Source organism: Chiloscyllium punctatum, chromosome 6 (genome assembly GCF_047496795.1).
Source record: "Chiloscyllium punctatum isolate Juve2018m chromosome 6, sChiPun1.3, whole genome shotgun sequence".
Taxonomy (NCBI): domain Eukaryota; kingdom Metazoa; phylum Chordata; class Chondrichthyes; order Orectolobiformes; family Hemiscylliidae; genus Chiloscyllium; species Chiloscyllium punctatum.
The window spans coordinates 613,426-640,308 of record NC_092744.1 but is presented as its reverse complement, the minus strand read 5'-3'; the positions used below and the strand labels follow the sequence as shown (position 1 = coordinate 640,308).

The window sequence follows — 26,883 nt, the reverse complement described above, 5'->3', positions numbered from 1 at the left end:
AATGTACTTAAACTTGGCGAATCTACTACCGTTACAGGCAAAGCATTCCATACCCTTACTACTCTCTGTAGTTGAAGTTTCCTCAGTAAATGTTTTTAAAGCTAAGATAAATTTTGTTTGAACAGTAAAGGAATTCAGGGTTATAGTGAGAGGGCCAGTAAGTGGATCTAAGGCCACAAAAAGATCAGCCATGATTTTATTGAATGGTGGAGCAGGCTTGAGGGGCCAGATGGCCTACTCCTGCTCCTAGTTCTTATGTTCTTATGTTCTAATCCCATTGAATGTTGGAACAAGCATGAAGGGTTGGACAGCCTACTCCTGTTCCTATTTCCTGTGGTCATACAGGAGGGTTAGTGAGTATATCAGAGCTGAAATCCATGCAATTTGTAGAGAACTACTGATCCTAAGCAGAATGGGTACAGTACTGGACTCTTCAGTGTATTCCACATGTAACCAATGGAGTCTCCTCTCTATACAGAGCACTCTACATGTTCCTATCCTTGATTTATTTTATTTCGTACTTACTGTCTCAACTCAAGATTTGTTATGAAAAGTAAAGTTACACAAATGTCCAAGTTAGCTGAGTGGTTTATATGCATTTTTACTTAACATATATTTCATTGTTTAAAAGTAACGGCAGTAACATCAGCTAGGTCTTAACCTATGCATTAATAAACTGACTGCTTCCTGTCTGAATGGAAGAGGCAGAGGAATCTTGTCAAACAATTCGAAATCTAATACACTCCACTCTATCAGACTGTCCGTTTTGTGTACACACTCTTGAGGCATGAAGTTTGAGAGGCTTCACTCTCTATAAACAATCTGATGGGAAATGGTGAAATTACTTACAGATTCACCCCTTTACAAAAAGGCTAAACAGTGATGGCAGGATAAGGTTCAGTGTTCGGGCTGAAGCTGAAATGAGAATTTGTTTCCATTAGAGAAGGTTTTATCAGGCACATACTTACGTGATCACTGATCTAGACAACAATAACTCATTACATTCATGTAGCACCTTTTCATATGATAAAACATCCCAACACAATTAAACAGGTTGAACATGGTGTTGGAGTTGGAGTTCCAGACATTCACATAAAGCACAGGCTGTTGGGGGTGCAGAGCTACAATTCAACATATAATTGTTCAGTTTTTCTCAGATAAAGGGATGACCAGAATTTTAAAGTGGAAATACCTAAAGCACTCCTTTAGCTCCCAAGTTCTATCTGATGCACTCAGCAGGCAGGCCTTTCAGTGAATGAACAGCCCATCCATGTGGCACAAATGACAGACTGTTTAAATTTGCAAATTGACGTTCTCTGTCTATTAGAGTACACAAAGTGTACTAAGATAAGATCCTAATGGTTGGAGCATTAAGTGTAATAGTAGTGTTCCTACCTCTGAGCTAGAGGGTCCTGATTCAAGGCCCACTGTTCCTAAGGATGATTGACAACAAAAGAACATTAATGTGTATTCAACGAAGGGATTTGGCAGTTTGCCAATGGCTTTAGATGATCCTTTGGGTCAACCCAATAAACTTGTTTCTTTGATGAAGAAAAACACAGGTGCAAATCTGAGCCATCCTCAGGGATTGCATAACTCCCCAACGCACATGACCCTTCTGCCAACAATGGAAGAAGGCTTCCTTTCTCCTATCTCACTCTCACCCCCAGGGTGGAATGCCCATTAGTCTTAGCCATTTCATTCTTGTAGCCTATTAGTGACTTTAGAGTGAGCCGCAAACACACAATCTGGTTTGGATCTCATCTCTCCAGTTACTTCATATCCATTTTCAATGGAAGTTTGTAGTGATTAGAATGAGGTCAACCAGGTGGATCTCACTGAGTATGAGGTCCCTGATTGGGGTTTTTACCTGCACTAATCATGGGGACCTTCACTAATAGATAAAAGGCAGAGACTCAGACATTCTCTTCACTATAGGGATTGGTTCTGGGCTGGCCAGTCAGAGTCCATGTATGATGCACATGTAAATAAAGGGTGACTTGGTGATGGCCTACTGGTCTCCATGGAAGTATTTCAAAGTTGAATTTCCTTCACATTCTGTTTTGAACGCTTTCCTTTGGTTTCCTTTGATTTGTGCTTTCCCTCCTTTTTTTGCCCCTTATTCCACCTCCTTTCTGCTTTCTTCTCGGGTTCATGCTCTCTCTAACATTCAGTTCTTTCTTCCCCAAGCTCTCCACTTGATTTATCGTGTGTGATAGGTGTCAGAATCCTGGAATACACTTTATAGCGGTGATCGGCCACCATACTGAGTAGTGCATAGTGGATGTATGTAGACCAGAAGGCTTTGAAAAGGAAGTGAGAGAGCCAGACCTAATTTGGAAACAGATTTAAAATAAGAAGTCAAGTTCTCTGAAGCATGTTTTTATTGCTTGTTACCATGCAGGAACAAGTTTTACTTTAGAAACGCTGGCTTTTTTGACAACTGCTGAGTGATGTTGTTTAATGTGAGTGAATTTCAGGCCCACAATTGCAGATCTAGGGTAGAAGGTGAATTAGCGGGAGTGAGGAAGCGACCCAGACCAGTTTCTCATCAGAATGCTGTCGAGGCAGTGGAGCTGCCTGTTCAAATAAGTCCCTAATCAGCAGCACCTGCATCAAGACAGCCTGCTGCATCCTGCTGTGCAGACACTGTATTATGCCTGGATATCACTCAATTGTAAGTAGATTGAACTGTCTTGTTTCATGAAGAGAGTAGAACTCACAGTCTCTTGTATATGTTCTTTCGCAGTTTGCCCCACTGTTTGGGAACTATGTGCTCAGATATCTGTACACAGAAAGACATTTTTTTAAAGAGTAAGGATTTGCATGAACTTTTATAGTCATCTGGTGGTGTTTGGTTTGTTCATTGATTAATGGAGCATCACTCTGCTACAACTGCAGCCTGTTGTTGGTCAGCCTTGCCATTACAAATATTTGCATCACATTTCAAACTAATATTTAAAAGAAACTGTGTTGTCTGTGAATCAGGAGGTGGAGCACAGTTGAGTTTGTCTTACAGAACATCATATGAAAGTTTCCATTGTTTATAATAAATGCTGTTTGCGCTCAAGAAACTGCATTTCCCAGCTTTGTCATTTAACCGGCAAGTCTTTTTCTGGTCAGTTATATCTGTTTGCAGTTCATTCGCTTCTGTTTTGGAAGGTCTAGATCATTTTGTTCTTTTTAAGGTACCTTGTGGATAATTCACCAGCACATCAGGGCACTTCCTTCAAACATAACTGACAGGATTGATAAATAGAACCCAGAAGACATTCCTTTAGTGTAAAATGTTTTTACCCTGTTCAATTTGATGCTAACGTTGGGCAAAGGAACAGTTTCCACTTTGCTCACAGATGTTATCATCAGGTATTCCCAGGTTGTACACGACTATTGAATGAATGAATGATTTTATTGTCATGTGTACTTTACAGTGAGAAAAAACAGTAAAATACAGTGAAAAGCTTTTCCACTGTCACCCTGACCTGGCGCCTTTTTGAATAGTTTTGGAATAAGAAAAAAATGTAGAAAGATGTAACTTAAAGAGAGTTTGGCAGTCCTGAGCACAGTCACATACAGAGCAAATATCCCAGGGCTCTGTCCAACAATATGCCTCAGACCCGTTCTTGGAAGAATACATCTTCCTGCACCTTTGTATTGTACTTTGCTTTTCTGCTTAAATTATGACGCCTATAAATTAACAAGGAACTTAAAATAAAAACACTTCCATTCCTGTAGTGCCTTTCTCATTGTCAGGGGGTTGCAAAGTGACTTAGAAGTTACTTCTAAAATGTTATCATTGTTGTTTTTTAGACAAGCACAGCAGTCAACTTTCAGGAAAAGCAAAGAGTTAATTAGGAAGAGGAATAACTTCTCAAGCCTATTCCTCATTCAATAAGACAATAACTAATCAGTTAACATGCCTTCTTCTGTTATGCTGTTTGAGAGAATCATGTTATCCAGCACAGCACAGAACTCTCCTGTTTTCCTTAAAGTAATGCCATGGAATCTTTCCTATCTGTTTGAGAAGACTTTATATCTCATCCAATGTACACTCCTATGGCAATGCTGCTCCATACCAGAACGGCACTGTACTGTCAGCCTTTGCTAAGAGCTTAGGTTTTGGCGTAGGGGTTCAAGCCACAATTTAATGACTCCCATACAAGAGTATATATACTGGGTTTTGAACAATGAGTGAAAGATATACTATGTTGACACCTTAATAGAGCATTCTAATTGATCCTAATTCCCTGCTTCTTCCCTGTCTCCCTTACCATTTTCCTTTGACGGTGAGAATATACCAATGACGGTGAGAATAAACCATTGATGGTGAATGAGAATAAAACACTGACGGTGAGGATATGCTAGTGACGGTGAGGATATACCAGTGACGGTGAGGATATACCAGTGACGGTGAGAATATACCAGTCTTGGTGAGAACATACCAATGATGGTGAGAATATACCGGTGATGGTAAGAATATACCAGTGACGTTGAGAATAAAACACTGACAGTGAGGATATACCAGTGACAATGAGAATATACCAGAGAGGTTGAGAATAAAACACTGACAATGTGTTGCTAGAAAAGCGCAGCAGTTCAGGCAGCGTCCAAGGAGCAGGAGAATCGATGTTTTGGGCATCAGCCCTTCTTCAGGAATCCTCAGCATTCCTGAAGAAGGGTTCATGCTCAAAACGTTGATTCTCCTGCTCCTTGGATGCTGCCTGACCTGTTGCACTTTTCCAGCAACACATTTTTCAGCTCTGATCTCCAGCATCTGCAGTCCTCACTTTCTCCAAAAAAACACTGACGGTGAGGATATACCAGTGACGGTGAGGATATACCAGTGACAGTGAGGATATACCAGTGATGGTGAGAATATACCAGTGACATTGAAAATGAAACACTGACGGTGAGAATATACCAGTGACAATGAGAATATACCAGTGACGGTGAGAATATACCAGCAACAGTGAGAATATACCAGTGAGGTTGAGAATAAAATACCGACGGTGAGAATATACCAGAGAGGTTGAAAATAGAACACTGATGCTGAGAATATATCAGTGACGGTGAGAACATACCAGTGACAGTGAGAATGAAACACCGATGGTGAGGATACATCAATGACATTGAGAATATACCAGTGACAGTGAGAACATTCCAGTGATGGTGAGAATAAAACACTGATGGTGAGAATATACCAGTTACGGTGAGAATATACCAGTAACGGTGAGGATATACCAGTGAGGTTGAGAGTAAAATACCGACAGTGAGAATATACCAGAGGGGTTGAGAATAGAACACTGATGCTGAGAATATATCAGTGATGGAGAGGATTTACCAGTGACAGTGAGGATATACCAGTGACGGTGGGAATACACTAGTGATGTTGAGAATAAACCAGTAATGTTGAGAATAAAACACTGACGGTGAGGATATACCAGTGATGTTGAGAATATACCAGTGACGGTGAGAACATACCAGTGACGGTGAGAATATTCCAGTGACGGTGAGAATAAAACACTGGTGGTGAGAATAAAACACTGACGGTGAGGATATACCAGTGACGTTGAGAATATACACGTGACGGTGAGAATATACCAGGGACAGTGAGAATGAAACACTGATGGTGAGAATATGCTAGTGACGTTGAGAATATACCAGTGACGGTGAGAATATACCAGTGACGGTGAGGATATACCAGTGACAGTGAGGATATACCAGTGACAGTGAGAATGAAACACTGATGGTGAGAATATACCAGTGAGGTTGAGAATAAAACACTGATGGTGAGAATAAAACACTGACGGTGAGAATATACCAATGACGGTGAGGATATACCAGTGACAATGAGGATATACCAGTGACAGTGAGAATGAAACACTGAAGGTGAGGATATACCAGTGATGGGGAGAATATACCAGTGACAGTGAGAATATACCAGTGACGTTGAGAATAAAACACTGACGGTGAGGATATACCAGTGACAGTGAGAATATAGCAGTGACGGTGAGAATTAAACACTTAGTGAGAATATTCCAGTTACGGTGAGAATAATACAGTGAGGTTAAGAATAAAATACTGACGGTGAGAATATGCCAGAGAGTTTGAGAATAAGACACTGGTGGTGAGAATATACCAGTGACGTGAGAGTAAAATACTGACAGTCAGAATATTCCACTGACGGTGAGAATATTCCAGAGACGGTGAGAATATTCCAGTGATGGTGAGAATAAAATACTGACAGTGAGAATATTCCAGAGACGGTGAAAATATTCCAGTGACGGTGAGAATAAAATACTGACAGTCAGAATATTCCACTGACGGTGAGAATATTCCAGTGACGGTGAGAATATTCCAGTGACGGTGAGAATAAAACACTGATGGTGAGAATATACCAGTGACGGTGAGAATATACCAGTGAGATTTAGAATAAAACACTGAAGGTGAGAATATGCTAGTGAGTGTGAGAATATACCAATGATGTTGAGTATATATCAGTGATGTTGAGAATATTCTAGTGATGGTGAGAAGATCCTAGAGACGGTGAGAATAAAACACTGATGGTGAGAATATTCCAGTGACGGTGAGAATATTCCAGTGACGGTGAGAATAAAACACTGATGGTGAGAATATACCAGTGACGGTGAGAATATACCAGTGAGATTTAGAATAAAACACTGAAGGTGAGAATATGCTAGTGAGTGTGAGAATATACCAATGATGTTGAGTATATATCAGTGATGTTGAGAATATTCTAGTGATGGTGAGAAGATCCTAGAGACGGTGAGAATAAAACACTGATGGTGAGAATATACCAGTGACGGTGAGAATATACTAGTGACGGTGAGAATACACCAGTGATGTTGAGAATAAAATACTGACAGTCAGAATATTCCACTGACGGTGTGAATATTCCAGTGATGGTGAGAATATCCCAATGACGGTGAGAATAAAACACTGACGGTGAGAATATACCAGTGACAGTGAGGATATACCAGTGATGGTGAGGATATCCCATTGACGGTGAGAATATACTAGTGACGGTGCGAATATACCAGTGAGGTTTAGAATAAAACACTGAAGGTGAGAATATCCCAATGACAGTGAGGATATACCAGTGACGGTGAGGATATACCAGTGATGTTGAGAATATACCAGTGATGTTGAGAATATACCAGTGATGGTGAGAATATACCAGTGATGGTGAGAAAAAAACACTGACGGTGAGAATATACCAGTGAGGTTGAGAATAAAATACTGACGGTGAGAATATGCCAGAGAGGTTGAGAAAAAAAACACTGATGGTGATAATATACCAGTGACATTGAGAATAAAACACTGATGGTCAGAATATTCCAGTGACGGTGAGGATATACCAGTGACAGTGAGGATATACCAGTGATGGTGAGAATAAATCACTGATGGTGAGAATATACCAGTGACGTTGAGAATAAAATACTGACAGTGAGAATATTCCAGTGACGGTGAGGATATACCAGTGATGGTGAGGATATACCAGTGACGGTGAGGATATACCAGTGACAGTGAGAATATATCAGTGACGGTGAGAATTAAATATTGAGTGAGAATATTCCAGTGACGGTGTGAATATTCCAGAGACAGTGAGAATATACCAGTGACAGTGAGGATATACCAGTGACGGTGAGAATATACCAGTGACGGTGAGAATAAAACACTGATGGTGAGAATATACCAGTGACAGTGAGAATATGCCAGTGATGGTGAGGATATTCAAGTGACGGTTCGAATATACCAGTGATGCTGAGAATAAAACACTTACAGTGAGAATATTCCAGTGAGGGTGAGGATATACCAGTGACAGTGAGAATGTACCAGTGACAGTGAGAGTATACCAGGGAGGTTGAGAATAAAACACTGACGGTGGGAATATACCAGTGACGGTGTGGATATACCAGTGACAGTGAGAATATTCCAGTGACGGTGAGAATATTCCAGTGACGGTGAGGATATACCAGTGACAGTGAGGATATACCAGTGATGGTGAGGATATACCAGTCACGGTGAGAATATATCAGTGATGGTGAGAATAAAATACTGACGGTGAGAATATACCAGTGACGGTAAGGATATACCAGTGACGATGAGAATATACCAGTGATGTTGAGAATACAACACTTACAGTGAGAATATTTCAGTGACGGTGAAAATATACCAGTGAGGTTGAGAATAAAATACTGACAGTGAGAATATGCCAGAGAGGTTGAGAATAAAACACTGACGGTGAGGATATACCAGCAACGTTGAGGATATTCCAGTGATTGTGAGAATATACCAGTGACGGTGAGAATAAAACACTGATGGTGAGAATATACCAGTGACAGTGAGAATATGCCAGTGATGGTGAGGATATTCAAGTGACGGTTCGAATATACCAGTGATGCTGAGAATAAAACACTTACAGTGAGAATATTCCAGTGAGGGTGAGGATATACCAGTGACAGTGAGAATGTACCAGTGACAGTGAGAGTATACCAGGGAGGTTGAGAATAAAACACTGACGGTGGGAATATACCAGTGACGGTGTGGATATACCAGTGACAGTGTGAATATACCAGTGACGGTGAGAATATACCAGTGACAGTGAGAATATACCAGTGAGGTTTAGAATGAAACTCTGAAGGTGAGAATATTCCAGTGACGGTGAGAATATACCAGTGATGTTGCGAATATGCCAGTGACAGTGAGAATATTCTAGTGATGGTGAGAATATTCTAGTGACGGTGAGAATAGAACACTGATGGTGAGAATAATCTGTTGATGATGAAAATATACCAGTGACGTTGAAAATGAAACACTGATGGTGAGAATATACTAGTGACGGTGAGAATATTCCACTGACGGTGAGAATATTCCAGTGATGGTGAGGATATACCAGTGACAGTGAGGATATACCAGTGATGGTGAGAATATACCAGTAACGATGAGGATATAGGATATGAGGATAGCGAATGTGGTCCCCTTGTTCAAGAAGGGGAGTAGGGACAGCCCTAGTAACTATAGGCCAGTGAGTCTCACTTCTGTTGTGGGCAAGGTCTTAGAGAGAATTGTAAGGGATAAGATTTATGAACATCTGGATAGGAATAATGTGATCAAGGATAGTCAGCATGGTTTTGTGAAGGGCAGGTTGTGCCTCACAAACCTTATTGAGTTCTTTGAGAAGGTGACCAAGGAAGTGGACGAGGGTAAAGCAGTAGATGTGGTGTATATGGAATTTAGCAAGGCATTCGATAAGGTACCCCATGGTAGGCTACTGCAAAAATTACGGAGGTATGGCATTGAGGGTGCATTAGAGGCTTGGATTAGGAATTGGCTGGCTGGAAGGAGACAGAGGGTAGTAGTTGATGGTAAAGGTTCATGTTGGAGTGCAGTTACTAGCAGTGTTCCACAAGGATCTGTTTTGGGACCATTGCTGTTTGTCATTTTTATAAATGACCTGGAGGAGGGGCTTGAAGGCTGGGTGAGCAAGTTTGCAGATGATACGAAAGTCGGTGGAGTGGTGGACAGCGAAGAAGGATGTGGCAGGTTACAGCGGGATATAGATAAGTTGCAGAGCTGGGCAGAAAGGTGGCAAATGGAGTTCAATGTAGCTAAGTATGAAGTCATTCACTTTGGTAGGAGTAATAAGAAGATGGATTACTGGGCTAATGGTAAGCTACTTGGTAGTGTCGATGAGCAGAGAGATCTTGGTGTCCATGTACACAGATCTCTGAAAGTTGCCACCCAGGTAAATAGTGCTGTTAAGAAGGCATATGGTGTACTGGGCTTTATTGGCAGAGGAATTGAGTTCCGGAGTCCTGAGGTCATGTTGCAGTTGTATAAGACTCTGGTGCGGCCTCATCTGGAGTATTGTGTACAGTTCTGGTCGCCATACTATAGGAAGGATGTGGAGGCACTGGAACGGGTGCAGAGGAGGTTTACCAGGATGTTGCCTGGCATGGTAGGAAGATCGTATGAGGAAAGGCTGAGGCACTTGGGGCTGTTCTCATTGGAGAAAAGAAGGTTTAGGGGAGATTTGATAGAGGTGTACAAGATGATTAGGGGTTTAGATAGGGTTGACAGTGAGAACCTTTTTCCGCGTATGGAGTCAGCTGTTACCAGGGGACACAGCTTTAAATTAAGGGGAGGTTGGTATAGGACAGATGTTAGGGGTAGATTTTTTAGTCAGCGGGTTCTGAGTTCATGGAATGCCCTGCCAGTATCAGTGGTGGACTCTCCCTCTTTATGGTCATTCAAACGGGCATTGGATAAGCATATGGAGGTTATTGGGGTAGTGTAGGTTAGGTAGGCTTCGGTCGGCGCAACATCGAGGGCCGAAGGGCCTGTACTGCGCTGTATTTTTCTATGTTCTATGTTCTATACCAGTGACGGTGAGGATATACCAGTGAAGGTGAGAATATACTGGTGACGGTCAGAATATACCAGTGATGTTGCCAATAAAACACTTACGTTGAGAATATTCCAGTGACGGTGAGAATAAAACACTGACGGTGAGGATATACCATTGACGGTGAGAATATACCAAGGAGGGTGAGAATATACCAGTGACGGTGTGGATATACCAGTGATGGAGTGGATATACCAGTGATTGTGAGGATATACCAGTGACGGTGAGATTATACCAGTGAGGTTGAAAATAAAACACTGACGGTGAGAATATACCAGTGACGGTGAAGAAATATACCAGTGACGTTGAAAATTAAACACTGACGGTGAGAATATACCGGTAACAGTGAGAATATTTCACTGACAGTGAGAATATTCCAGTGAAGGTGAGAATATACCAGTGACGGTGAGAATCTTCCACTGACGGTGAGAATGCTCCAGTGACAGTGAGGATATTCCAGTGACAGTGAGAATAAAACACTGGCGGTGAGAATAAAACACTGACGGTGAGAATGTACCTGTGATGTTGAGAATATGCCAGTGACGAGAGTATGCCAGTGACTGTGAGAATATTCTAGAGACGGTAAAAATACACCACTGACGGTGAGAATAAAACACTGATGTTGAGAATATACCAGTGACGTTGAGAATATACCAGTGACAGTGAGAATATACCTGTGACATTGAAAATGAAACAATGACGGTGAGAATACACTACTAACGGTGAGCATATACCAGTGACGGTGTGAATATACCAGTGATGGTGAGAATATACCAGTGACGTTGAGAATAAAACATTGACCGTGAGGATATACCAGTGACGGTGAGAATATACCAGTGAGGTTGAGAATAAAATACTGGCATTGAGAAAATACCAGAGAGGTTGAGAATAAAACACTGATGGTGAGAATATACCAGTGACGGTGAGGATATACCAGTGACGGTGAGAATATACCAGTGATGTTGAGAATAAAACACTGACAGTGAGAATATGTCAGAGATGATGAGAATATGTCAGAGACGATGAGAATATGCCAGTAACGAGACTATGCCAGTGACGGTGAGAATATTCTAGAGACGGTGAAAATACACCACTGACGGTGAGAATAAAACACTGATGTTGAGAATATACCAGTGACGGTGAGAATATACCAGTGACAGTGAGAATATACCAGTGACATTGAAAATGAAACAATGACGGTGAGAATATACCACTGACGGTGAGAATACACTACTAACGGTGAGAATATACCAGTGACGTTGAGAATAAAACATTGACCGTGAGTATGTACCAGTGATGGTGAGGATATACCAGTGACGGTGAGAATATACCAGTGAGTTGAGAATAAAATACTGGCATTGAGAAAATACCAGAGAGGTTGAGAATAAAACACTGATGATGAGAATATACCAGTGACGGTGAGGATATACCAGTGATAGTGAGAATAAAACACTGACAGTGAGAATATGTCAGAGACGATGAGAATATGCCAGTGACAGTGAGAGTATTCTTGTGTAGGTGAGAATATTCTAGTAACGGTGAGAATATTCTAGGGACAGTGAGAATAAAACACTGATGTTGAGAATAAACCATTGACGGTGAGAATAAAACACTGATGTTGAAAATATACCAGTGATGGTGAGAATATACCAGTGATGGTGAGAATATACCAGTGACAGTGAGAATATACCAGTGACATTGAAAATGAAACACTGACGGTGAGAATATACCATTGATGGTGAGAATATACCAGTGACAGTGAGAATATACCAGTGAGGTTGAGAATAAAATACTGACAGTGAGAATATACCAGTGACGGTGAGAATTTACCAGTGATGTTGAGAATGTACCAGTGATGTAGAGAATAAAACACTGACATTGAGGATATACCAGTGACGCTGAGAACATAACAGTGACGGTGAGAATATTCCAGTGACAGTGAGAATAACGCACTGACGGTGAGGATATACCAGTGACAGTGAGAATATACCTGTGACATTGAGAATGATACATTGATGGTGAGGATATGCCAGTGACGGTGAGGATATACCTGTGAGGTTGAGAATAAAATATTGATGGTGAGAATATACCAGTGACATTAAGAATAAAACACTGACGGTGAGAATATACCAGTGACGGTGAGAATATACCAGAGAGGTTGAGCATAAAACACTGATGGTGAGAATATACCAGTGACAGTGAGAATATATCAGAGAGGTTGAGAATAAAATACTGAAGGTGAGGATATGCCAGTGAGGTTTAGAATAAAACACTGACGGTAAGGATATACCAATAATGTTGAGAATATACCAGTGATGGTGAGAATGAAACACTGACGGTAAGGATATACCAGTGACAGTGAATATCTAACAGTGACAGTGAGTATATACCAGTGGCGGTGAGATTATACCAGTGACGGTGAGATTATACCAGTGATGATGAAAATATACCAGTGCGGTTTAGAATAAAACACTGACGGTGAGAATATACCAGTGACGATGAGAATATACCAGTGATGGTGAGAATATACTAGTGAGGGTAAGTATAAAACACTGATGGTGAGAATATACCAGTGACGGTGAGAATCTACCATTGATGGTGAGAATATATCATTTAAATTGAGAATAAAACGCTGACAGTGAGGATATACCAGTGAGGTTGAGAGTAAATACTGACGGTGAGAATATACCAGAGAGGTTGAGAATAAAATACTGATGGTGAGAATATACCAGTGACGGTGAGAATATACCAGTGACTGTGAGGATATACCAGTGATGATGAGGATATACCAGTGACGGTGAGAATATACCAGTGACGGTGAGAATAAAACACTGACGGTGAGAATATACCAGTGACAGTGAGAATATACCAGTGACAATGAGAATATACCAGTGAGGTTTAGAATAAAACACTGACGGTGAGAATATACCAGTGATGGTGAGAATATACCAGTGAGGTTTAGAATAAAACACTGACGGTGAGAATATACCAGTGATGTTGAGAATATGCCAGTGACGGTGAAAATATGCCAGTGACGGTGAGAATATCCTAGAGATGGTGAGAATAAAACATTGATGGTGAGAATAAAACACTGACGGTGAGAATATACCAGTGACGGTGAGAATATACCAGTGACGGTGAGAATATACCAATGACAGTGAGGATATACCAGTGATGGTGAGGATATACCAGTGATGTTGAAAATGAAACACTGATGGTGAGGATATAACAGTGACGGTGAGAATATACCAGTGATGGTGAGAATATACCAGTGACGGTGAGAATATACCAGTGATGTTGAAAATGAAACACTGATGGTGAGAATATACCAGTGATGGTGAGAATATACCAGTGACGGTAAGAATAAAACACTGACAGTGAGAATATACCAGTGATGGTGAGAATATACCAGTGACGGTGAGAATCTACCAGTGATGGTGAGAATATATCAGTAAAGTTGCGAATAAAACGCTGACGGTGAGGATATACCTGAGAGGTTGCGAATAAAATACTGATGGTTAGAATATACTAGTAACGGTGAGAATAAAACACTGATGGTGAGGATATACCAGTGAGGGTGAGGATATACCAGTGACAGTGAGAATATACCAGAGAGGTTGAAAATAATACACTGATGGTGAGATGGTAATATACTAGTGATGGTAATATACCAGTAACGGTGAGAATAAAACACTGACAGTGAGGATATGCCAGTGACGGTGAGGATATACCAGTGATGGTGAGGATACACCAGTGACAGTGAGAATATACCAGAGAGGTTGAGAATAAAACACTGACAGTGACAATATTCCAGTGACTGTGAGAATAAAACACTGACGGTGGGAATATACCAGTGACAGTGAGGATATACAAGTGATGATGAGAATATACCAGTGATGTTGAGAATTTGCCAGTGACAGTGAGAATACCCCAGTGATGTTGAAAATGAAACATGAGGATATTCCAGTGACAGTGAGAATATACCAGTGACGGTGAGAATATTCTAGTGATGGTGAGAATATTCTAGAGACCATGAGAATAAACATTGATGGTGAGAATAAAACACTGATGGTGAGAATAAAACACTGATGGTGGGAATATACCAGTGACGGTGAGGATATACCGGTGATGGTGAGGATATACCAGTGACGGTTAGGATATACTAGTAACAATGAGAATATATCAGTGACGGTGAGAATATACCAGTGACTGTGAGGATATACCAGTGATGGTGAGAATATACCAGAGAGGTTGAGAATAAAACATTGATGGTGAGAATATACCATGACGGTGAGAATATACCAGTGACGTTGAGAATAAAACACTGAAGGTGAGGATATACCAGTGATGGTGCGAATATACAAGTGACGTTGAGAATAAAACATTGACGGTGAGAATATACCAGTGACAGTGAGGATATACCAGTGACGGTGAGAATACACCGGTGACGTTGAGAATAAAACACTGACAGTGAGGATATACCAGTGATGGTGAGAACATAGAACATAGAACATAGAACAATACAGCACAGAACAGGCCCTTCGGCCCACGATGTTGTGCCGAACTTCTATCCTAGATTAAGCACCCATCCATGTACCTATCTAAATGCTGCTTAAAGGTCGCCAATGAATCTGACTCTACCACTCCCACGGGCAGTGCATTCCATGCCCCCACCACTCTCTGGGTGAAGAACCCACCCCTGACATCTCCCCTATACCTTCCACCCTTCACCTTAAATTTATGTCCCCTTGTAACACTCTGTTGTACCCGGGGAAAAAGTTTCTGACTGTCTACTCTATCTATTCCTCTGATCATCTTATAAACCTCTATCAAGTCACCCCTCATCCTTCGCCGTTCCAACGAGAAAAGGCCGAGAACTCTCAACCTATCCTCGTACGACCTACTCTCCATTCCAGGCAACATCCTGGTAAATCTTCTCTGCACCCTCTCCAAAGCTTCCACATCTTTCCTAAAGTGAGGCGACCAGAACTGCACACAGTACTCCAAATGTGGCCTAACCAAAGTCCTGTACAGCTGCAACATCACCTCACGACTCTTGAATTCAATCCCTCTATACCAGAGAGGTTGAGAATAAAACACTGATGGTGAGGATATACCAGTGATGGTGAGAGTATGCCAATGAGGTTTAGAATGAAAAACTGACGCTGTGGATATTCCAGTGATGTTGAGAATATATCAGTGATGGTGAGAATAAAACATTGACGGTGAGGACATACCAGTGACGGTGAGGATATACCAGGGACAGTGAGAATTTACCAGAGATGGTGAGAATAAAACATTCATGGTGACAATATACTAGTGACGTTGAGAATAAAACACTGATGGTGAGGATATACCCGTGACAGTGAGGATATACCAGTGGAGATGAGAATATACCAGTGAGGTTTAGAATAAAACACTGACAGTGAGAATATACCATGACGGTGAGAATATACCAGTGATGTTGAGAATAAAACACTGATGGTGAGGATATACCAGTGACAGTGAGAATATACCAGTGATGGTGAGGATATACCAGTGACAGTGAGAATACACCGGTGACATTGAGAATTTACCAATGATAGTGAGGATATACCAGTGACAGTGAGGATATACCAGTGATGGTGAGAATATACCAGAGAGGTTGAGAATAAAACACTGATGGTGAGAATATACCATAAGACCATAAGACATAGGAGCGGAAGTAAGGCCATTCGGCCTATCGAGTCCACTCCGCCATTCAATCATGGCTGATGGGCATTTCAAGTCCACATACCCGCATTCCTTAATACCAGTGACGGTGAGAATATGCCAGTGACGGTGAGAATATGCCAGTGACAGTGAGAATATCCTAGAGATGGTGAGGATATACCAGTGACGGTTATAATATACCAGTGACGTTAAATATGAAACACTGACGGTGAGGATATACCGGTTATGGTGAGAATATACCAGTGATGTTGAAAATGAAACACTGACGGTGAGGATATACTAGTGATGGTGAGGATATACCAGTGACATTGAGAATATATCAGTGACGATGAGGATATACCAGTGACGGTGAGAATATACTAGGGACGGTGAGAATATTCCAGTGACGGTGAGAATAAAACACTGGCAGTGAGATTGTAGCAGTGATGGTGAGAATATACCAGTGACGGTGATAATATACCAGGGAAGTTGAGAATAAAACACTGATGGTGAGAATGTACCAGTGACGGTGTGGATATACCAGTGGCAGTGAGGATATACCAGTGACGGTGAGAATATACCAGTGACGGTGAGAATAAAACACTGATGGTGAGAATATACCAGTGACGGTGAAAATAAAACACTGACTGTGAGAATATACCAGTGACGGTGAGAATATACCAGTGACGTTGAGAATAAAACTCTGATGGTGAGAATCTACCAGTGACAGTGTGAATATACCAGTGATGGTGAGATTAAAACACTGTCGGTGAGAATATACCAGTGACATTGAGAATAAAACACTGACGGTGAGAATCTATCAGTGATGATGAGAATATACCAGTGACGGTGAGAGTATACCATTGATGCTGTGAATATACCAGTGACGGTCAGGATATACCAGTGACAGTGAGAATATACCAGTGACGGTGAGAATATGCCAGTGATGGTGAGAATACACCAGTGATGGTCAGGATATAACAGTGACAGTGAGAATATACTAGTGACAGTGAGAATATACCAGTGACAGTGAGAATATGCCAGTGACAGTGAGAATATACCAGTAACGTATACCAGAATATAAGTTATGAAATAAACTTCTCATTTCTGTTCATAATATGTAATTACAATGATATAAAATTACATTGTGGTAATTTCAGTTGCTGCATGAACATAAGTTATTTGTTATTATGTGATATATTTCCAAAAAGCAGCATCATAAGTCTACCTAGCTGCTTCTCTGTGGTGACAGTGCTCTCTTCAAGCACTGGTTGCACTGTAGAACATTAAAACTTGGCTACATTAGTCCATATGATGAAACTAGAGTTTTGAAAAGGTAATTACGCTCCCAAACATCTCATATTAGATTCCTTTAAAATCTTGTTGGCAGTTATTAAATGTGCCTGCGTGTATCACATAAATATTGAATGCCTCTAGGTGCAATATAATATCTTACTCTGAGCAAATTAAACGCCCTGAGTGGCAGCTAAAGTTGCTGTCTCTCCAGCTTGAAATTGCATAAAGCTACTTTTGAATTCTCTGTCCAAAAATTTCCCAAGTAAAACCTGAACAGCAAGAGTCATTTGATTGCACGTGCATAACTTTGTCCTCTGTGATATGGACAATATAATTATTAATCTCTTTTATACATTTTTATTGTCATTAGATTATAATAGAAGCCAAGCTCCATTCCCCATCAACTCCTTCCCTATCTTTATCTGCCAATATGTGATGTGGACTTGGTAATACTTTTTGTTTATTTATCTGTGTGCAGGGGCTTTTGATTTTTCTTTTGCTACTTAGTCAGAGGTAATATGATGGAACTTGTAGTCAGTCAGCTCAAATGCAGTTATACCTTAGAATTGACATTGAACTGCCTAGTGTAATTGCATGCAAGTAAAATAAAGTTAAGAGGGATAAAAAAAAAGACATTGGGTTAGAAATATTGAATTTGAATACAGTCAGCTATTCTTTTGTAGTTTTATTACATTATTTTTTTAACAAAAACCTGACAGTATGTTAATAGTGAAAACTGTCCCTTTCAGAGGTTAATGAGCACCTTAAAAATGAAATAGTCTTGATTGTGATATATGAGAAAATGGACATTTTATTGTGATGTCACTCCTGAGAACAGTAATCTTTCACTCTATTACCTTTTGCAACTTTCTGGACTCTATAGCTCTCCCCATGAGACAGTAGACAGTAATAAGACTATTATGTGGTATGGTCAATATTGCATTGGGGATTGTAGCCTTGGTGTCATATATCGTGATTAAATGCTGCAAACTCCTCTTCCTGAAATGTCATATCAAATTGTCAAAGTCAGTAATAATGAGGAAGAGCCTCTGCATTGGTCACTAGATTGGGCATACAACAGATCCACACAATAGTTTAAACAGGATTTCTTTTTCTGTCTCTTCCCAGTTCAAGGAAACTGTGGCTATTGCCACAGTCCATGCCAAAAGTGCTACTTTGACCTGATTAGATCATTTCATCCAGCACAGATAAGGAGTTCAACATGAAACATTTATGGGCTGGAAAAGTTCAGTTCTGTCACATGCTGTGCCTTTCCACTCTGCAACATGGGAATCATTTATTTTAGTTCAAGTTCTGATGCTTTCTGCTGATAATTAAAATTGTTATTTTTTATATCTGTGATTCTCCTGACTCTGGAACAGCAACTCTGAGACACAATTTGCCAGAAAAGTAAGAAGGCACAGAATTGAAAAAGACAATTGTGATGCACCTGGCTCCTCTCAGTGTCTGGAATGTATCATGTCTGATGAGATCTTTCATACTCCTCAGCCAAATGTTTCATCTGGTCCTTATCCAACTTTCTCATCAATTAACCCGTTAAATATCTGTGATTTACATCAGCTCCCTGCAACCCAGAAGTTATAACTCATATTTGGATTTCTACTCTAATGCAGTGGAACTGTTCTGTTTTCCTCATGATTTCATACAAATCTTTTGGGAGGTTTGTAATAACTGAAATGGGAAAATGCTGCTGATATTTGGATATGTATTATTTGGAATCAATTGATGAAGATCTCTTTGTGTTTCATCTTACTAATTATTTCAGATTGAATTTCCCAACACGTGCAATGAAATTGTTCAGAGTAGTTGAATAAGAATTTGATTGGAAAAGCTTGCAATATCCAATCAGGACAGAAACATAACATCGAATAGTTTGGTATTTTTTATTCAGTGTATTCAATACGAAACTTCTTAACTTGGGATGATGAGATGTTTAAATTAATTTGGAATCAGTTAACAGGGAATTACTAGTGAGTTTAAAGCAATATAAAATATAGCAGTCATCAGGAAATTTTAGCAGTAAGTTGTTTGGAATAGTTTATTAAATTATATACAAAATGCATATGATATGAAACCTCAATTTTTTTTTAAATGCAAATAAAAATCAATATATGCTGTTTAATGTGTATATTTATGTGGAATACTTGCATGTGGAATTATTTAGAAGACCTGTGAATTGCTTTAAGTACTCTGGGTATTGTTTGGAAAATACCATTGAAATTTGCTTGAATATATTGATATGCTTTCTGTAACAGTTTGGATAGACTGATGTACCGTGCAAATCATATTTAAGTATTGTATACAGAATTTTTGTGAACTGTTTGATACACAATTTCTTGAATAAGATCTGAGGTTGTGGAAGGATACGAGTTATTTGATGTACAATAGTTTTAAAGGGAGTTTTTGATAAAATATAGTTTGAAAGAGGATAGTTTGAGAGGGAAAACACTGCCAGTAATTTGTATGAATATTGTTAGTATAGAATGGCCTTATAAATTTTAGCTAGATTTGAATATTTGAACTTTAAATGGATTTGTTTAGTTTGATATTGAATAGTTTGAATCTGTTTAATGCAGATTTTGTATAATTCAGGGAATTGTTTCAATAGTTTAATGTTAAACAATGTTTAAATATTTTTGTTATTTGTTTACTTTTCTTTTGGCAAATGTGTTGAAAATTGTTTGACTATTTAATCAGAACGTATTGGAATTGTTTCATTGTTTTAAATATATAATTGATTATAATTTATTAGAATTTTTGAAGAATTATGAATTGGCTAACAGGATTGAGTATTTGAATGTGGAACAATATAATTGTAATTTATTGGAGTTTTTGAACTAATTTGATTTTTAGAATGGCTGAACCTCTAACAACTTATTGATTATACTCTTTTGTTTGAAAATGAATAGTTGAATAGAATCTTTGTTCATAAAAATTGGTTGGGAATTACCTAAACTGTAATTTCCTGAATGGGAATTATTCCAGAATTATTGACAGACTTTAATTGGGAATTGCTTGATAAAGAATTGTTTGAGAATAAGTAGTGTTATAAATACTTGTTTTAAAATTATCTACATAATTGATCATGAACTATTGATGTAAAATAATTTGGTTGGGATTGTCAAAATAGTCGGTTGTGGAATTGTCAAAATTCCTAATCATGAGTCATTTGCAGAGAGAACTTTGTCATAATGAATTGCCATAAAATTGTTTGATAATGGATTGTTTCAATTATTATTTCAATCATTATTTCACTTTTCAATTGTGAAGTACATGTTGGAACATAGTTGAATGGGGAATTTCTTAAGTGTATTAATGTGGATTTTAAAATTGGAATGGGTGTTTTATTAAATCAGTTGCAAGAGAGTTTTGATTTGGATCAATTAGAACAGGAAGCATTTGATGCCAAATAGTTTCATGTGGGAATTATTCGCTAGCTAATTACTTTGTGTAAGTTTGATTATGAGCTTGTTGTTTGGGCATTAAATCGAATAGTTTGCAAGGATATGTTTGGAAAAGATATTATCTGAAATGAAATTATTTAATATGGAATTTCTAGATTTAGATTGTTACACAATTGTTTATCTGGATCGTTTGAGCAAATTCATTACATAATTTGTTATTATTTTTGTCAATTTGCTCCAGGTTGAGATGATTGAATTGCTACAATTCTAGGAAATTCCTTATTATAAATGTGTTTGAAGTAGCTTGAAATGGTTGGGTAATTCCAACAATTGTTCATTTTAGACTGGTATGACAGAACATTTTTGTGTACTTTGGTAGGAATTAAGTTTGAATCATATGTTATTCAGTTGCTTATATCAATTTCACATAATTGAAACCAATCCTAAAAAAAAATCTATGATTTGATAAGGAAACATTGAAGACAATTTGTTAAGAATGGTGTAGCTAAATTATGAAGAAACAGTTGCGATAGCTTGGAAATGTTTTTGTAAGTTAGGGTGGTTTTACATGAATAGCTTGGAATAATTTGAATGGAACAGCTTGAACAGTTTGGTCAGAAACATATTCAAGAATATATGATTGAATGATTTCGAACCAGTTAAGATCCAGTTGTTTGAAATGAGAGATATAGAACTATTTGGAATTGTAGATGTGGAATTATTTGAAGCACTTTGTTATGGGAATTTTTGAAAAACATGGAGAACAACAAAATAAGTTAGAATGTTTCAGTGGCTAATTTAGTGCAATCATTTGATACAGAATGTGTAGAACAACCTAATGAGAAACAGGCTCCCATTTGTTTCTTACAAAATTGGCTTGGAACAATATGATAAATTTAAGGCTTACATTTGTTTGAAATATTTTTACAGATTAAAATGAAATTAAAATATCTGGAATAGTTTAATAATAAATCTTTTGGAATAATTTGGTATGTGCTATATGGAACAGTAGGAAATATAAAGTTAAGTTAGAAAAGCTTTACCACAATTGTTTGCAATGCTTAGATCCAGAAATATTTAGTAATAGTTTGATCAGAATTTCTTGTATTTGTTTCAACTTTAGTTGTGATGATTTAAAGATAAACTATTTGATCAATTGGAGATGAAATAATTAATATTCTTGAAAGATCATTCATAAATTTAGAAAAGGTTCTGTAATTTCTTGAATGTTTGAATTAGTTTTTCTTGTATCACAATGAGGTTCATAAAGATTATTTGAACTTCTAGCAAGTATTAATTTTATTTTATGTTGGGAATATCACGGCACTTTGATTTAATCAGGAATAGGCAAGGTCAACAGGAAATTATCAGTGAGTTTAGCATTGTTTAATATAATCTACCTAAGTCTGGAGCACATAATATGTTTGGAATAGTTAGTTTCATTATCATTTTGATGTAGACTTATCAGTAAATTTGAAATCATTTGAAGCAAAATTATCAATGAATTTGTTTTGTGGAACAGTAAGTAAATTTAATGCTTTTGAATGGGAAATTTGTTGAATTAGTAGCAAGTACGGTGTTTTGGATGTGTAACCCACTGTGTTTGCAATGACTGGTCATCCAGCTGATGTCGATTTGATGAATTTGTTTATGAGCTTGCAGCAATTTGATGTGGGATTTATATAGAACTGTTTAGAGTGGCTTAATCTGCAACAGTCAATAATCTCAAAATGATCTGAGAAATTGCCAATCATTTTGGAGGATTTTGATATGCAATTGATGGTGAATTGAAATTAGAAGCAAGGTGCAACTATCTCATCAGTTTAGACTTGTTAAATACAATGAATTCAAAATCATTTAACTCCCAAACCCAATGATAGCACGCTGTTGCACTGTTCCAAATTTGTTGGCTATTCCATTTTAAATGAATCCAAATTTACTGATAGTTCTATCTTCACTTCTTAACCAATAAAGTGAAACAGGTTAACTAGTCATTCCATTCATTACTATTTGTAGAACCTGGATGTGTGAAATTGACTGCAGTGTTTGACCAACAGTGGTTACCTTTCAAAGAGAAATCAATTGCCTGTGAACTGCTTCAGGATAATCTTCAGAAAAATACTATTTGTATCCATGTTGCTATTATTTGAAATGATGAGTTTGGGTGTTATCAATTGTGGAATCATTGGTCTGTTTGAAATGATTCAATGTGAAATTATTGCTGATTTTAGATTCCTTTAATTTGGAAGAGCTGATAAATTTGGAAATATATGACAGTAAATTATTTGTACATTTAGAACTGTTTGACATGGAATTTTCAACAAATTTGAAGCTGTTAGTAGTGAACTTGGATTTTTTGATTTAGAATTGCCGGACAAATTAGATTGGTTTGATTATAGATTGGTGATGAGGTTGGTTTCAAATCACTCCAAACGTCTTGGTAAGGGGTTATTAATAAGTTTCAATCAATTTAAAATTAAAGAGTTTTGATTGGCTTGTTTTCGTTATCAGTTTGAAGCAGTTTACAGATTAAATTTTTATCTGCTTAGAAATTCATTCAATGTCATTTTCAAATTTTGCTCCTGGCCAATTGTAAGATGCTTAGATATTGAAACAAGAATTAGAAAATGCTAGAAATATACTGCCACTCCATGTTCATAAGGGAAAGTCAAACCAGCTTAATGTTCTGGATACAATCTGTTATCAAAATCGTTGATGAACTTTTGGTTTTGAAGTAGCTATTCAGTTTGAAGCAATTTTCAGTTGAATTCAGTGCCTTTTTTTTAAGCTGGCGGGATTCAAAATAGCAACAAAGAAGTCTTTGTGAATATCTCATTGATTAGAATCTTCTCCAGTGTTTAACTTTCACATTTAAATTGTTTATTTTTCCCAATTAAATGAGGTAAGTAATCATTATAGAAAAATGAGAATTACTCCTCCTTGATGTGAATGTAATCAGATTGGTGTAACTGTTGACAGTAATGGGAGACGGCATTTGTGGAATAGTTCCCCCTGAGGCTGGTACTGTAATTGTTAGGCCAATTAGAATAACTGGTTGTGGTTTCAGTTAATGGAAAACTAGATTTCTTTTCACTTGAAATGCACAGATCAGTATGTCAATCTCCAAGGTATAATAAGCATGGGCATATGATCAGTGGTCAAATAGTTAGCTGTGAAAAAGTGTTATGTGTCAATTAAGAATGTTCAATACATTTGTTACTTCTTTGGTTTTATATATGCAAACTTGACTTGTCATTGTAAGCTTTAATGAGTAACCACATTTCTCACAATCAAAAAAAAGAAAAAAAAATGCATTTATGTAACGCCTTTCAGAGATGTAAGACTTCCTAAAATAATTCACAGCCAAATAATTGCTTTTGCAGTTAAGGACAGGGTTTTCCCAGCCCAAGGGAGAAGAGCTGAGATGAATGGAAAAAGAAAGAGGGTAATGCGGGGTTTGTGATGGGTATCTTTCAGAAATTTCTGGGTCAATATGGAAGATGAGGCAGTTTCTCGAAGAGAACAACTTTGCAGATAGCTGAGTACCTCTTGTGCCACTTTCAGAGGTTGCAACTTCAATGGACCCAGAGTCCCCACAGCTGCCAGGGTAGCCATCAGAGCCAGAGGTCTCACGCTTCAAAAGAAGGCCATGGAAAGGAAAACCTCGCAAATGACCTTCCCCTCAATCATAGTGATCGGCCAAGTTTAATGAACCTCACCTATCCAAGAGCATCTACATTGCCAGGCACCCTCAAGTTATCTTACCTGTCTCAGTACCACCCACCTTTGTCATGGAGGGCTACTAATATGCTGGAGCTGTCTGCCATCTAATCAGGCAGTGGTACCAGAGCCTGCCAAAGAACAGCAAACCCAGAGGTAACCAACTAGGAGGCCACCTCCTGTGGCATTGCTAAGCCAATATGGGCACATACTCTCATTTTATCCTGGGCTGCTGCTATCTCGAAGCCATTCTTAAAATCCTACCCAGGAACCCATGGCATTCAACCTTGGCACTGCAGCATCCCATAAATAGCAATAAGAAAGTCATCAATGAAATCATTTTTGTAATATTGGTTGAGGGATAAATGTTGGCCAAGCCCTTGTGTAAACTCATCTGCTTTTCTTTACATAGAACCATAAACCTGAGATGGAAAACACCTTAACCTCTCACCAAAAATACAGCTCCAACAATTCAGCGTCCTCTTAGTGCTGCTCTTAGGTGTCACAACATTGTATTCTGGGGTAGACCTTGCATCACAACTCCTCTGACACCAGTGTTACCACTGGGTCAATACTGAAAGCTGATTACTCTTAATTAAACATACACATTAGATTCTCACTAGGATGCATTTTGTTAGTGTGTCAATGCCAAAACTGAGTAAGGGGTTCACATCTTTCTGTAACCCTTTATCTTTCAGAGGTGACAAGTAACCTGGCTGCACAATTGTGAGTTTCTGTCCTAGGGAGAGAAAAACAAAGAATGAGTCACAATCTTTTCCTCACAACAGACTGAGACTCGGTTCCAGTCATCATGCAGTTTGGTAACCCATCACATTATTCAGGAGTATGTAATTAACACAAAACTAGAACTGTGAATGCTGGAATTACTCAGCATGTCTAGCAGCATCCGTGGAATAGAAAAGTAACAAATTTCCAAGTTAGGATGATGTGCAACTTGGAGGGGAACTTGCAGATGACAGTGTTCCCATGTATCTGCTGCCCTTGGTAGGGCTTTCAGGTTTGGAAGGTGCTGTCCAAGGAGCCTTGGTGCATGTTGTAACAATAAGAAGTGATAGGATGGAAATCAGAGTGTTAAATGACAAAATTTAGATTCACAATTGGTTTGTCATATGTGCACCTTCCACCCTATCAGCTTCCACGTTCAATGATTGCCAATCTTCATTTGCCTACCTCCAGAACAATGCCACTACTCAATGTATCTTCCCTGCTCCTCCACTTTTATCATTTCATAGAAGAAGTTCCCTCTGTTATGCCCTGATCCACTTCTCAATCACCTGCAACACTTTGTTCTTATCACATAGCACATTCCCATCAGCATTGAGCTGATAAGCAGTGAATAACATTCACCATTGCCTGTTAACATTCAATAGAACATAGAACATGGAACATTACAGAGTAGTTCAGGCCCTTCACAGCCCTTGATGTTGCGCCGACCTGTGAAAATAATCTGATGCCCATCTAACCTACACCAATCCATTATTATCCATATGTAGATCCAATGCCCATTTAAATACCCTTAACGTCAGTGAGTACTACTGTTGCAGGCAGGCCGTTCCATGCCCCTACTACTCTCAGATTGAAGAAGTGCCTGCTAATATCTGTCCTAAATCGATCACCCCTCAATTTAAAGCTATGCTCCCTCGTGTTAGTCTTCACCATCTGAGGAAAAAGGCTCTCATTGTCCACCTTATCTAACCCTCTGATTATTTTGGACGTCTCAATTAAGTCACCTCTCAACATTCTTCTCTCTAATGAAACTGCCTCAGTTCCCTCAGCCTTTCCTTAAGACCTTCCCTCCATACCAGGCAACATCCTAGTAAATCTCCTCTGAGCCCTTTCCAAAGCTTCCACATCCTTCCTATAATGTAGTGACCAGAACTGCATGCAATACTCCAGGTGCGGCCTTATCACTGTTTTCTAAAGCTGAAGGTTGACCTCGTGGCTCTGAAACTCAATCCCCCTATCAATAAATGACAACACACCATATGCCTTCTTAACAACCCTATCAACCCGAGTGGTAACTTTCAGAGATTGATGCACCTGGACACTGAGATCTCTCTGTTCATCTACACTGCCAAGATTTTACCATTAGCCCAGTACTCTGCATTCCTGTTATTTCTTCTGAAGTGAACTACCTCACAATTTTCTGCATTAAACTCCACTCCTTTCAGCCCAGCTCAGCATCTTATCTATGTCCCTCTGTAACTCACAACATCCTTCGTCACTATTCACTATTCTGCCTCCCTTAGTGACATCCGCAAACTTACTAACCCATCCTTTGATGCCCACATCCAGATCATT

The 26,883-nt window shown here is 38.8% G+C and overlaps 1 protein-coding gene across 9 annotated transcripts in view; it reads left to right on the top strand.

Annotated features, from left to right (window-relative positions):
* Positions 1-26,883, top strand: part of mecom (MDS1 and EVI1 complex locus) — a 1,146,298-nt gene that overhangs the window by 788,592 nt on the left and 330,823 nt on the right. Inside the window, exon 1 of one of the 9 annotated variants that reach the window (XM_072571880.1) lies at positions 2,659-2,677. The exons of the other annotated variants lie outside the window; for them this stretch is intronic. The gene's annotated coding sequence lies outside the window, so the exon portion shown is untranslated. Of the gene's footprint in view, positions 1-2,658; positions 2,678-26,883 lie in introns of those variants that run through there. 9 annotated transcript variants of the gene reach the window in all.